General features: G+C 43.2%; 2 long non-coding RNA genes across 2 annotated transcripts; one reads left to right on the top strand and one right to left on the bottom strand.

The window, feature by feature from the left end:
* The first annotated feature begins 2,330 nt into the window (after nucleotides 1-2,330).
* LOC148816843 (uncharacterized) lies at nucleotides 2,331-5,790 on the top strand. The gene is made up of 7 exons (XR_016094677.1): nucleotides 2,331-2,383; nucleotides 2,638-2,767; nucleotides 2,940-2,977; nucleotides 3,243-3,435; nucleotides 3,851-3,911; nucleotides 4,747-4,856; nucleotides 5,661-5,790. It is a non-coding gene; the product is annotated as an uncharacterized LOC148816843 (long non-coding RNA).
* Nucleotides 5,791-6,669: 879 nt separating this feature from the next.
* LOC148816842 (uncharacterized) lies at nucleotides 6,670-10,686 on the bottom strand. The gene is made up of 8 exons (XR_016094725.1): nucleotides 10,644-10,686; nucleotides 10,258-10,387; nucleotides 10,051-10,085; nucleotides 9,593-9,785; nucleotides 9,117-9,177; nucleotides 8,186-8,301; nucleotides 7,654-7,738; nucleotides 6,670-6,704 (listed from the first exon to the last, which is right to left on the bottom strand). It is a non-coding gene; the product is annotated as an uncharacterized LOC148816842 (long non-coding RNA).
* Between the last annotated feature and the right edge of the window lie 202 nt (nucleotides 10,687-10,888).

The raw sequence follows: 10,888 nt of genomic DNA, 5'->3' as shown, positions 1-10,888 counted from the left end.
GTGAAAATAAAACTCTACATATCCTCCTAAATTACTTTTAAACTTTAAAACGGAATAGAACTGATTGTGTACCTATTCACCCAATTTACTAAGACACACCTACTGAAAATAGGCTCTGGTGCAACAGGATGTCTTTAGAAGTCACATCATTTGTTGGATGGAGTCTTGTGTACAATTAAGCTGTTTCACAGTTCAGGATACACACCCATACGGTGCAGCTCCCAGGACAAACTACATCATAAAGATGCAAAGTAAATCTGAGATACTTTTCAGCAAGTGTAAGTATCCTGGTACTTTTACACTTTGAAATATGTCTTTGAATTCCATATAAGTGTTGGTCATATAAAGTAGGGAATACACCTGTAAATATTGTATTGTGTCAGGAGTCGAGTACTTTGTTCTGATAAGGAACTTCAACACAAACAAACCACCACTTCAGGCTTCTCTTTCCACGTCTTAAAGAGCGATATTTCACTTGGCAAATACTTCTAGCAGTGCTAACTTCGCCACTCGTGACATTGTTATTGGCAAGGATTAAGACTGTATATAAACTCTAGGCAAATTGTTTCAAAACTATAGCTGTTAGGAACAAAATCACTCTATTTGTTTTGGGGATTGCAACAGATGTGGACAAATTCAGGATGTTTGTTTTTACAATTACAGCTATTGTGTAAAAATGCAAGGCATTTGTTTTCAGAAATACACCAGTCATGGACACATTCACTGTTTTTATTTTTGCGATTGCAACAAATGGGGATAAAATGACAAATTCAAGGCATTTGTTTCCTTTTTAAAATTCCTTTAAAATTTATAGCACAGTTTTATAGATGTATAGATGTGTTTTGGTCACATCTTTATCCAAAGTAACATAAGATCTCAGTTTCTCAAGGAAGTGTAATGACTTTAAGGGTAGGAGTAACTAGGTTACTACATGCAATAATTAGAGAGAGTTATTGAACTTATTGATTAAACAAAAACAAGAAATCCTAATTAATAATTCCTTAAAACACTTGTAGGAAAAACATTACTTTGCAAAGAGACGCTACTGTCACACATGTCTAGCAGCGCAGCCAGTAAATGCAGGATTTCAAGGCAATGCAACACTATGCTTCTCTGTTCCTCATACAAGTGTGATGTATCTAAATAGTTGTCTTGTTCAGTACACAGGAGGTGAAACCTCAGGGAAATGTAGTATTACTTCATGTAACGTGGTGTCATGATAAGAATAAGGCTTTCTGCACACAGGGACAGACATGACACTTGATGCTCTACCAATGCAAATTCATGGAACTGATATGGCTCTGAATGAACCAGGTCTGCGGACATCATTTTGCTTGGACTCAACCTTTCAAATGACTACCTACTGCTTGATTAAAAAGCCTATGTTTCAGTAGGAATAATGGATAGGTCACTTTGGAAACCTTGAAACTATCAACGTACAGTACAGTACAATCTGGTTTTTCACACAGGAATAAAAATAACAGCTATTAGTTCACTTGCAGGCAAATGATATACAAGCAGGTTCCCTAAGAAAATAATCTAATCTAAAGGTTTTTACAGACTTTATATAGAACACTATAAATAGCACTAAAAAAATAGCAACAATACAATTGTATAAGAAAAGACAGAGACAACAAGCAGTGTGCAAAACAACAAAAGGTAACAGGTTATGTGCAAAACAACATGAGATGTGCAAAAACATACATTAACAAAATGAAATTAAAAAAATATGGGGAGTGAGCTTTTTGACATACAGATACTGTCTCTACTATTTTTTTTACATTATTTCCATCACAAAGTACAAGCTCAATCTTTTTCCCTTTCTGAAAGCCATCCAGTTTCATAAGACATTAGATTAACAGCGATTCAAATGTTTCATTTTAGAAATATGATTCTAAATTTTTTTTAAAAAAGAAATGACCGACTATAATTCAAATAAGATAAAAATGAGGTCGTGCGCACCGGCCAGGTGGCGTAGCGGGCAAAGTCAGTGTCACAGCTATTGAGAACCAGGCTCTAAGCCCTGTGGCTTAGAGTAGCCTAGAGCCCCCCCGGTACGTCTTCGCTCCGAGCGGGTTCGAATCCAACCCGGGTACGGTCCGATCACGCTCCACCGGCGAAGTGCGTTTTCCAGCTGCCGGGTCTGCACCGGGCCGGTATTTTTAGGGGGGTGGCCATTCTAGGTCACACCCCTAAGAATGGGGAAAATTGCACGGGATTAAAGTACTAAAAGGGGTTTACAAAAAGGGGACGAATGACGTAATTGCAGAAATTGGCGGCGTTTTACGTCACTGCCACCTGGCGTAAATTCCCCACGAGTGCGGCTCTCTTCCCCCTCCACGCGTGGGTCTGATTCAAGATGGCGGTGCTGGCAGTTTGCGAGGTAGTGTTTCTCTTTTTAAACACTTTAAAATATTATTTTCTACCCCAAACTGGCTAGAATCCAGTGTTTTTGTTTTTGAGGTTTCATTCAGGTACGAGACTTTTCAGAAAGATGTCCTTTTATTGAATGAACAGTGCATTTCTGCGCTGTTTGAACGGGGGTGAAGTTTCCCTCGGCAAGGAAAGGAGTTGAAGCCATTTTCTTAGCCAAACCTTGTTGAATACTAATGCATTTTTATTGGTGTCGTTTTGCAGAACTTCTGTCTCCCATCCAGTTGCAGGAACCGAGACCTGAAGCTGTTGGGACCAGTTAATGATTATTTCTTTGGCGTTGTTGGACATTGTTCGGAATTGCCGGCGTGGTGCGATTTTCAAATATAAAATGGTAAGAAAACCTCCGTTTTAGAATCCGCTAAATACGCTTTATTTTAGCTAACCATTGTGGAATAAAAGGGTGAATATGTTTTATGTAGGGACTTGCCTACCTAGAGATTTTGCAACTCTGTGCTCTTTTCTTGTGCCCCACTTGTTAACTATTCTTATTGTTTCTCGTGTAGATCAAGTTGTGGTCTTTTTCATTGGATCTGTAGACGTGGTAAGTTATGGTTTTTGATAAACCCCGAATTGCAAGCGTTAGCACTACATAGGAGGAAACAATAGGTGATATTTACCACATTGCACCAAAAAGCTTAAGAATTGTAAATAGTACTGAGCATGAAAATGAATAGTGCATAACTGCCATTTTGCTGCAGTTAGTCGTCAGGAAAATGGCATTTTTTTGTAGCTGGTGCACTGACATTTTATTTATTTTATAGGTCATTTCTGATTAATGCTTACTGATGAATGTTTTTCATCAACAGGGGGTCTCCTTTGAAAGGCGCATGCTAGTGTCGTGTGTGGACACACATTCCAAGCTGCACATCTGCAGTGCCTGTCTTGCAGCGTGGTGTGGTCACTGTCTAGAGGGATTCAGTTCTCTCTCCCAGATCCTGGACAAGCACCTGCCCGTTCACTGATCACTGAAATCTACGTGTTCAGTGGAGCTTTTGTCTGGTGAGTAGGACCTTCATGGCTTTGACTGTCTGGTTCTCATCCTGCACGTCAGCTGGGTTTACAAGAGCAGCAGGAGAACACGCACTGTCCTGCTGGCATGTTGTCACTTCAGGATGAGTCTGCATGAAGGGCAGGTAGTGGGGACCCAGGACATGGGCAGTGTAGCACCGTGCAGCCAGGGTACCATCAAGCACTACAAGAAGAGTTTGATGGCAGCTGGACTGTCACACTTGGGCCTCATGGTGTTTGGCTGTGATGTCTTGATGGGTTAGAAAATGATGTTGAATGGAAATTACTGTAGAACAGTAGAAGACAGTGAACAATCTGGCCTCCACATACCAGTGACCGAAAGGCATTGTCTTGATGTGTGAGGCATTTGGGTTAATTTGTGCTTTTCTTTCTTGATCTTCACCAGGCTTGTTATTCCACAGGACAGATCACCATGTTGTGAGCTGACCAGCACTCTCCATGAACAGGTGAGTTAGGGCTCATGCAACAGTCACTCTAATCATGATAACATATTAAATCATTTATTTTGTATCATTTGTCATTATTCATGATATTGATACATACGTATTTTATGAAAGTGTTTCCTTTGATACAATTAGAACTTCATTCTTGACTGAGTGGCACACCAGGTGTAAAGGAACTTCAGGCCAGCCACAGTAGTGCAAAGTGGAGTACAGATGTGTTTAGGCCCCATCCATGTTATTACCGCTTCATCAAATTCAGGGTCGAGGTAGAGCTGCTGGAGTCTGTATCTGCAAGAAATAGGCTCAAGGCAGGGTACTCCCTGGACAGGACTCCAGTCCATCGCAGGGCACATTCACACTCACAGCCACACGTAGGGCCAGTTTCCCTAGATGCCAGCTACCCTACCAGCATGCTTTTGGACTGTGGGAGGAACCCGGAGTGAACCCGCGTGAGCACAGGGATAAGGTACAAACTCCATGCAGATAGCACCCCAGGTCCGGGTGTGCATAGGCAGTGATGATTAAAAATCCTCAATATTGCACTTGGCTGTAGCCACCTGAATTGGTCTGGACTCATCTTGCCATGAATCAGTGACTTGCCTGAACACCATTGCTTCTCTTCTTACCTGCAAAATGCATCTCTTTGTGACACTACTTCATGTACATGTAAAATCATGTTGGTATTTTAAGAAGCAGCTCTTTATTGAAATATTCTGAAGGAAGAACTGAAGAAAAGCATCATGTTTATTGACTGTAATGCAGAGCAACAGTGCATGTGAACTGGGGAAAACAGCTCTTGAAATATTTTGTCTAAGACATGTGTTGTCTTCTCCTTTAGACAAAGAGAGCCAGTACTTGGTGAACATGGCTGCTGCAAGTCCAGTTTTGCCACGACCTGCCTGTTGCTGAAGCCTCACTCCAGCGGGATTCACTCTGTTTCCACAGCCGGTAAGTGTTGTCACTGTGCTCTTGGTTTGTTGTAAATTGTATAGGTACAGGACAAAAAAATGGAAACACTCATGTAAAAGGTTACTTAAGAAATCTTTAAAGAAATTGCACCTGAATTATTGTGGTGGAAAACAATGTCTTGGCCGTGGTTCCAGAATATCCCTTTCTCAATTGGGTTTCGATCTGGTGACTTTGAAGACTGTGATACACAGATGACATCAGTGTGATGCTCGTCAGACTGCTGGGTGACCACACATGCTCTGCAGTTGCTTGTGAAACATCAGCAAGTTGAGCAGTCTTAGTCACTGAAGCTCCTGCAGAACATGCCCCAACAATCGCCCCCCCATTCAAAGTCACTGTAATCTCAGCTTGTAGCCATGGTAGCTGTAAATATAGGCAACTAGTCCTGTCTGGTGTTTTTATATATGATCTTGAGCATGCTTATTTGCTTAATGCATGAGCCATTGTTGCATGGAAGCCTTTGCTTACAATATTGTTGGTGTCCCTCATTTACCGTTTCCATTTTTTTGTCCACTACCAGTAAATAAGGTTCTTGAAATGTAGCTGTTGCATTTTTAGCTATTTTAGCTTTTGATTTTATTGTATCACCAGTCGTTGTCTGGTGCCACGTAACCCACTTTCTGTTTGCATGTATTGATTGTATCTGCCTTAAAATTCACTGGTGTCAGCTGAGTTGTTTATTTGTAGTGACATTTGACCTTTTGAGCACAATTGTTTTAAACTTGTGTGAACTGTAAAGCATTGACTGGAGCAATGTTAACATGGTTATTCTTTCTCATCTAGGACACTGATGGCTACTGTGTAATCTGGCTCTGCTGCTGAAACCTCAATCCACATGTCCCAGAGATGGTTCTGCTCCTGTTGCTGTCTGTGTTCCTTTTGCACTGTACTCAATAAACTATGGTATGCTCCATTTGTTGCCTCTTCATTGGTTGCAGGCTTTGCTGCTCTTTGTGCAGAGGAGGAACCAGGGCAGGAAAAGTCAGGTGGGTCTTTTTTGCATATGCAGCAGCAGGAGGGGGGGCTTAGGCACAGCTCCTCCCGCCACGACCATAATTTTGGAGAAAAGCTCGAGATAGACAAAATTTGAGTTGGTTTCTGGGGGAAACAGGTGGGGAGGGGGGCGGTGGCTGGGGGAGGGCTGACTCCTCCCCAAACAGGGAGACAGACAAAATTTGAGCAGGTTTCGGGGGGGACACGGGGTGGGGTTATGGGAGGGAGGGGGGCAGGGGAAGGTCTGGCTCCTCCCCAAACAGGGAGATAGACAAAATTTGAGTTGGTTTCTGGGGGAAACAGGTGGGGGGCGGTGGCTGGGGGAGGTCTGGCTCCTCCCCAAACAGGGAGATAGACAAAATTTGAGCAGGTTTCGGGGGGGACACGGGGGTTAGCCCCCCCCGAAACCTGCTCAAATTTTGTCTATCTCCCTGTTTGGGGAGGAGCCAGACCTTCCCCTGCCCCCACCCCCCTCCCTCCCATAACCCCACCTATGTCCCCCCCAGAAACCAGCTCAAATTTTGTCTATCTCCCTGTTTGGGGAGGAGTCAGCCCTCCCCCTGCCCCTCCCTCCCATAACCCTACCTATGTCCCCCTAGAAACCAGCTCAAATTTTGTCTATCTCCCTGTTTGGGGAGGAGCTGTGCCTAAGCCCCACCCCACACCCCCCAATCACCACCAGAGGGCAGACCTGGAACAAAGCAGAGAGGCGGCCCCAGAAATAAGACATCCACAACACCATAAGGAAATGAAGCACTTTTGTTTATTAAAACACCAAAGACAGACTCAGGCGTGTTCCCCTGGCAACAAGGCTCCTCGAGTCTTGGGCACCGTCTGAAACAAAGACACGAAAAAGACTAATGTTAGTGACACCTCATAAAGAGGAAAAGTGCAAGAAAATGCCTGCTTTCGCACACAGCATTGAAGTGAAAAACATCTGTTGACAACACATTTGACAGAATGAGGGGAGAAGACTAATAAAAATCTTAAACCTGCTAGTCAAATTATTTCATTTACTTGTCAACAAATGGCTTTTTCGCCAGCAGAGATGGCGACGCCAGGCAACTCAACACTTAAGATTTCAAAAAGCACCAATTAAAAACTTTAGCAAGCTAGAAGATTACTAAATAACACATCTTGGATATGCATTTCCAAACAAGACTGCACAGTTCATTTCCAACAAAATACATTTCTCATCACAGGTAAAACTCTGGGCAAGCACAAAGTTCTTTTCCTAAGACACTTTCCATGGGCTGGATAAAATGAGTCTAGTCCTCAACTGTTAACATGCAGGCTGTTTGGAAATGTGCCACCATAGCCACTGTACGGCACTGTAAGGTGTGGAAAGATGTGAAAGAGCCCCGACGACGTAAAAATGACAGGAGAGCCTGAATGTTCTGAAGTACGAGTTGAATAATGTACTGTAGGATTCACGCAGCAACCCTTTATCCACTACGAGAAAAATCAGTTTCACAAAGACTACGTGGGTTGCTGTTGGAGACGCTGCATATGGATCAAGAAAGCATCTCTTAGATCTAGCTAATCTGACCAGGTTCAACACGGAAATCCCTCAGACACGTGTGAACGATACAGCGGGGTGACAGCTGTCACAGAGGCCTCTCTCTTTCACCACACAAACTGAAGAATCAGTCTGGCAAGAGCTTTGTGATTCTACAGGAGCTACAGGTTTCTTTTTTCGACAGAACCAAACCGAGAACTTCCAGCCCAGGAAGACTATACCGATATTATTCCACACAGTTACAGCAAAAAACTAATGTCTTACCTGGCATAAAAGGTCCTGGGAAACACTTTGCTTCTCTTCGTGGTGAATCAAGCTTCAGGGGCGGGCTGCGAAACACTTTCTGCACCTTGAGAGGCAAAAGTAAACAGGGTGAAATTAAGCCAATGACCTCCAAGTCATACCTACTTGTTCCCAAGCTGAAAGAGTCCTCATGCCCTCACCCAAGGAAACACTGTTTCCACTTAAGTGAAACTTCAAAACATTACACTAAAAGAAATAAACACGTGGCTACAAAACCACTTCAAGTGTCTGTTTCTCTTCAATTATTTCCCATAATTAATGCATATTGTTGTGGTCTGACTGATTGGCAGAACACAGCCTCATCTCACTATAGATACACCATAAAATTCTATGTAATAGCAGTAATGTTCATTTCTTCACCTTCAATTATTTCTTAAGAGCAATATAACTTTTGGGGGTCCTGCTATTTCTAAAACCAAAAACACAAAACGTATGCCTGGTTTCAATAAAGAGCTGCTTCTAAGCAAACCACGAGCACAGTGACAACACTTACCGGCTGTGGAAACAGAGTGAATCCCGCTGGAGTGAGGCTTCAGCAACAGGCAGGTTGTGGCAAAACTATAACTGGACTTGCAGCAGTCGTGTTCACCAAGTACTGGCTCTCTTTGCCTAAGGGAGAAGACAACACATGCCCTTTAGAATGCAAGTCTTACACAAAACGTTTCAAGAGCCGTTTTCCCCAGTTCACATGGACTGTAATGCAGAGACTGTTGCTCTTCATTACAGCCAGTAAATATGATGCTGTTCTTCAGAATGTGTCAATAAAGAACTGCTTCTGAAAATACCAACATGATTTCACATGGACATGAAGCAGTGTCACAAAGTGATGCATTTGGCAGGTAAGAAGAGAAGCAATGGTGCACAGGCAAGTCACCGATTCATGGCAAGATGAGTCCAGACCAATTCAGGTGGCTACAGCCAAGCGTAATATTGAGGATTTTTGATCATTACTGCCTATGCACACCCGGACCTGGGGTGCTATCTGCATGGAGTTCCTCCCACAGTCCAAAAGCATGCTGGTAGGGTAGCTGGCTTCTAGGGAAATTGGCCCTACGTGTGGCTGCGAGTGTGAATGTGCCCTGCGATGGACTGGAGTCCTGTCCAGGGTCTACCCTGCCTTGAGCCCATTTCTTGCAGATACAGGCTCCAACTCTACCTCGACCCTGAATTGGATGAAGCGGTAATAACACGGATGGGGCCTAAACACATCTGTACTCCACTTTGCACTACTGTGGCTGGCCTGAAGTCCCTTTACACCTGGAGTGCCACTCATTCAAGAACGAAGATCAAATTGTTAGTTCAGTGTTTATTATACTAAACATCAAAAGAACCACTTTCATTAAATATGTATCAATATCATGAATAATGACTAATGACTAATGACACAGAACAAATTATTTAATATAATGTGAGCCCTAACTCACCTGTTCATGGAGAGCGCTGGTCAGGTCATGACGTGGTGATCTGTCCTGTGGAATAACAAGCCTGGTGAAGATCAAGAAAGAAAAGCACAAATTAACCCAAATGCCTCACACATCAAGACAATGCCTTTCGGTCACTGGTATGTGGAGGCCAGATTGTTCACTGTCTTCTACTGTTCTACAGTAATTTCCATTCAACATCATTTTCTAACCCATCAAGACATCACAGCCAAACACCATGAGACCCAAGTGTGACAGTCTAGCTGCTATCAAACTCCTCTTGTAGTGCTTGATGGCACCCTGGCTGCATGGTGCTACACTGCCCATGTCCTGGGTCCCCACCACCTGCCCTTCATGCAGACTCATCCTGAAGTGACAACATGCCAGCAGGACAGTGCGTGTTCTCCTGCTGCTCTTGTAAACCCAGCTGACATGCAGGATGAGAACCAGACAGTCAAAGCCATGAAGGCCCTACTCACCAGACAAAAGCTCCACTGAACACGTAGATTTCAATGATCAGTGAACGGGCAGGTGCTTGTCCAGGATCTGGGAGAGAGAACTGAATCCCTCTAGACAGTGACCACACCACGCTGCAAGACAGGCACTGCAGATGTGCAGCTTGGAATGTGTGTCCACACACGACACTAGCATGCGCCTTTCAAAGGAGACCCCCTGTTGATGAAAAACATTCATCAGTAAGCATTAATCAGAAATGACCTATAAAATAAATAAAATGTCAGTGCACCAGCTACAAAAAAATGCCATTTTCCTGACGACTAACTGCAGCAAAATGGCAGTTATGCACTATTCATTTTCATGCTCAGTACTATTTACAATTCTTAAGCTTTTTGGTGCAATGTGGTAAATATCACCTATTGTTTCCTCCTATGTAGTGCTAACGCTTGCAATTCGGGGTTTATCAAAAAACATAACTTACCACGTCTACAGATCCAATGAAGACCACAACTTGATCTACACGAGAAACAATAAGAATAGTTAACAAGTGGGGCACAAGAAAACAGCACAGGGTTGCAAAATCTCTAGGTAGGCAAGTCCCTACATAAAACATATTCACCCTTTTATTCCACAATGGTTAGCTAAAATAAAGCGTATTTAGCGGATTCTAAAACGGAGGTTTTCTTACCATTTTATATTTGAAAATCGCACCACGCCGGCAATTCCGAACAATGTCCAACAACGCCAAAGAAATAATCATTAACTGGTCCCAACAGCTTCAGGTCTCGGTTCCTGCAACTGGATGGGAGACAGAAGTTCTGCAAAACGACACCAATAAAAATGCATTAGTATTCAACAAGGTTTGGCTAAGAAAATGGTTTCAACTCCTTTCCTTGCCGAGGGAAACTTCACCCCCGTTCAAACAGCGCAGAAATATACACTGTTCATTCAATAAAAGGACATCTTTCTGAAAAGTCTCGTACCTGAATGAAACCTCAAAAACAAAAACACTGGATTCTAGCCAGTTTGGGGTAGAAAATAACATTTTAAAGTGTTTAAAAAGAGAAACATTACCTCGCAAACTGCCAGCACCGCCATCTTGAATCAGACCCACGCGTGGAGGGGGAAGAGAGCCGCACTCGTGGGGAATTTACGCCAGGTGGCAGTGACGTAAAACGCCGCCAATTTCTGCAATTACGTCATTCGTCCCCTTTTTGTAAACCCCTTTTAGTACTTTAATCCCGTGCAATTTTCCCCATTCTTAGGGGTGTGACCTAGAATGGCCACCCCCCTAAAAATACCGGCCCGGTGCAGACCCG

Source organism: Atractosteus spatula, chromosome 22 (genome assembly GCF_055471065.1).
Source record: "Atractosteus spatula isolate fAtrSpa1 chromosome 22, fAtrSpa1.hap1, whole genome shotgun sequence".
Lineage (NCBI taxonomy): Eukaryota > Metazoa > Chordata > Actinopteri > Semionotiformes > Lepisosteidae > Atractosteus > Atractosteus spatula.
This window is presented reverse-complemented; position numbering and strand designations above follow the sequence as displayed.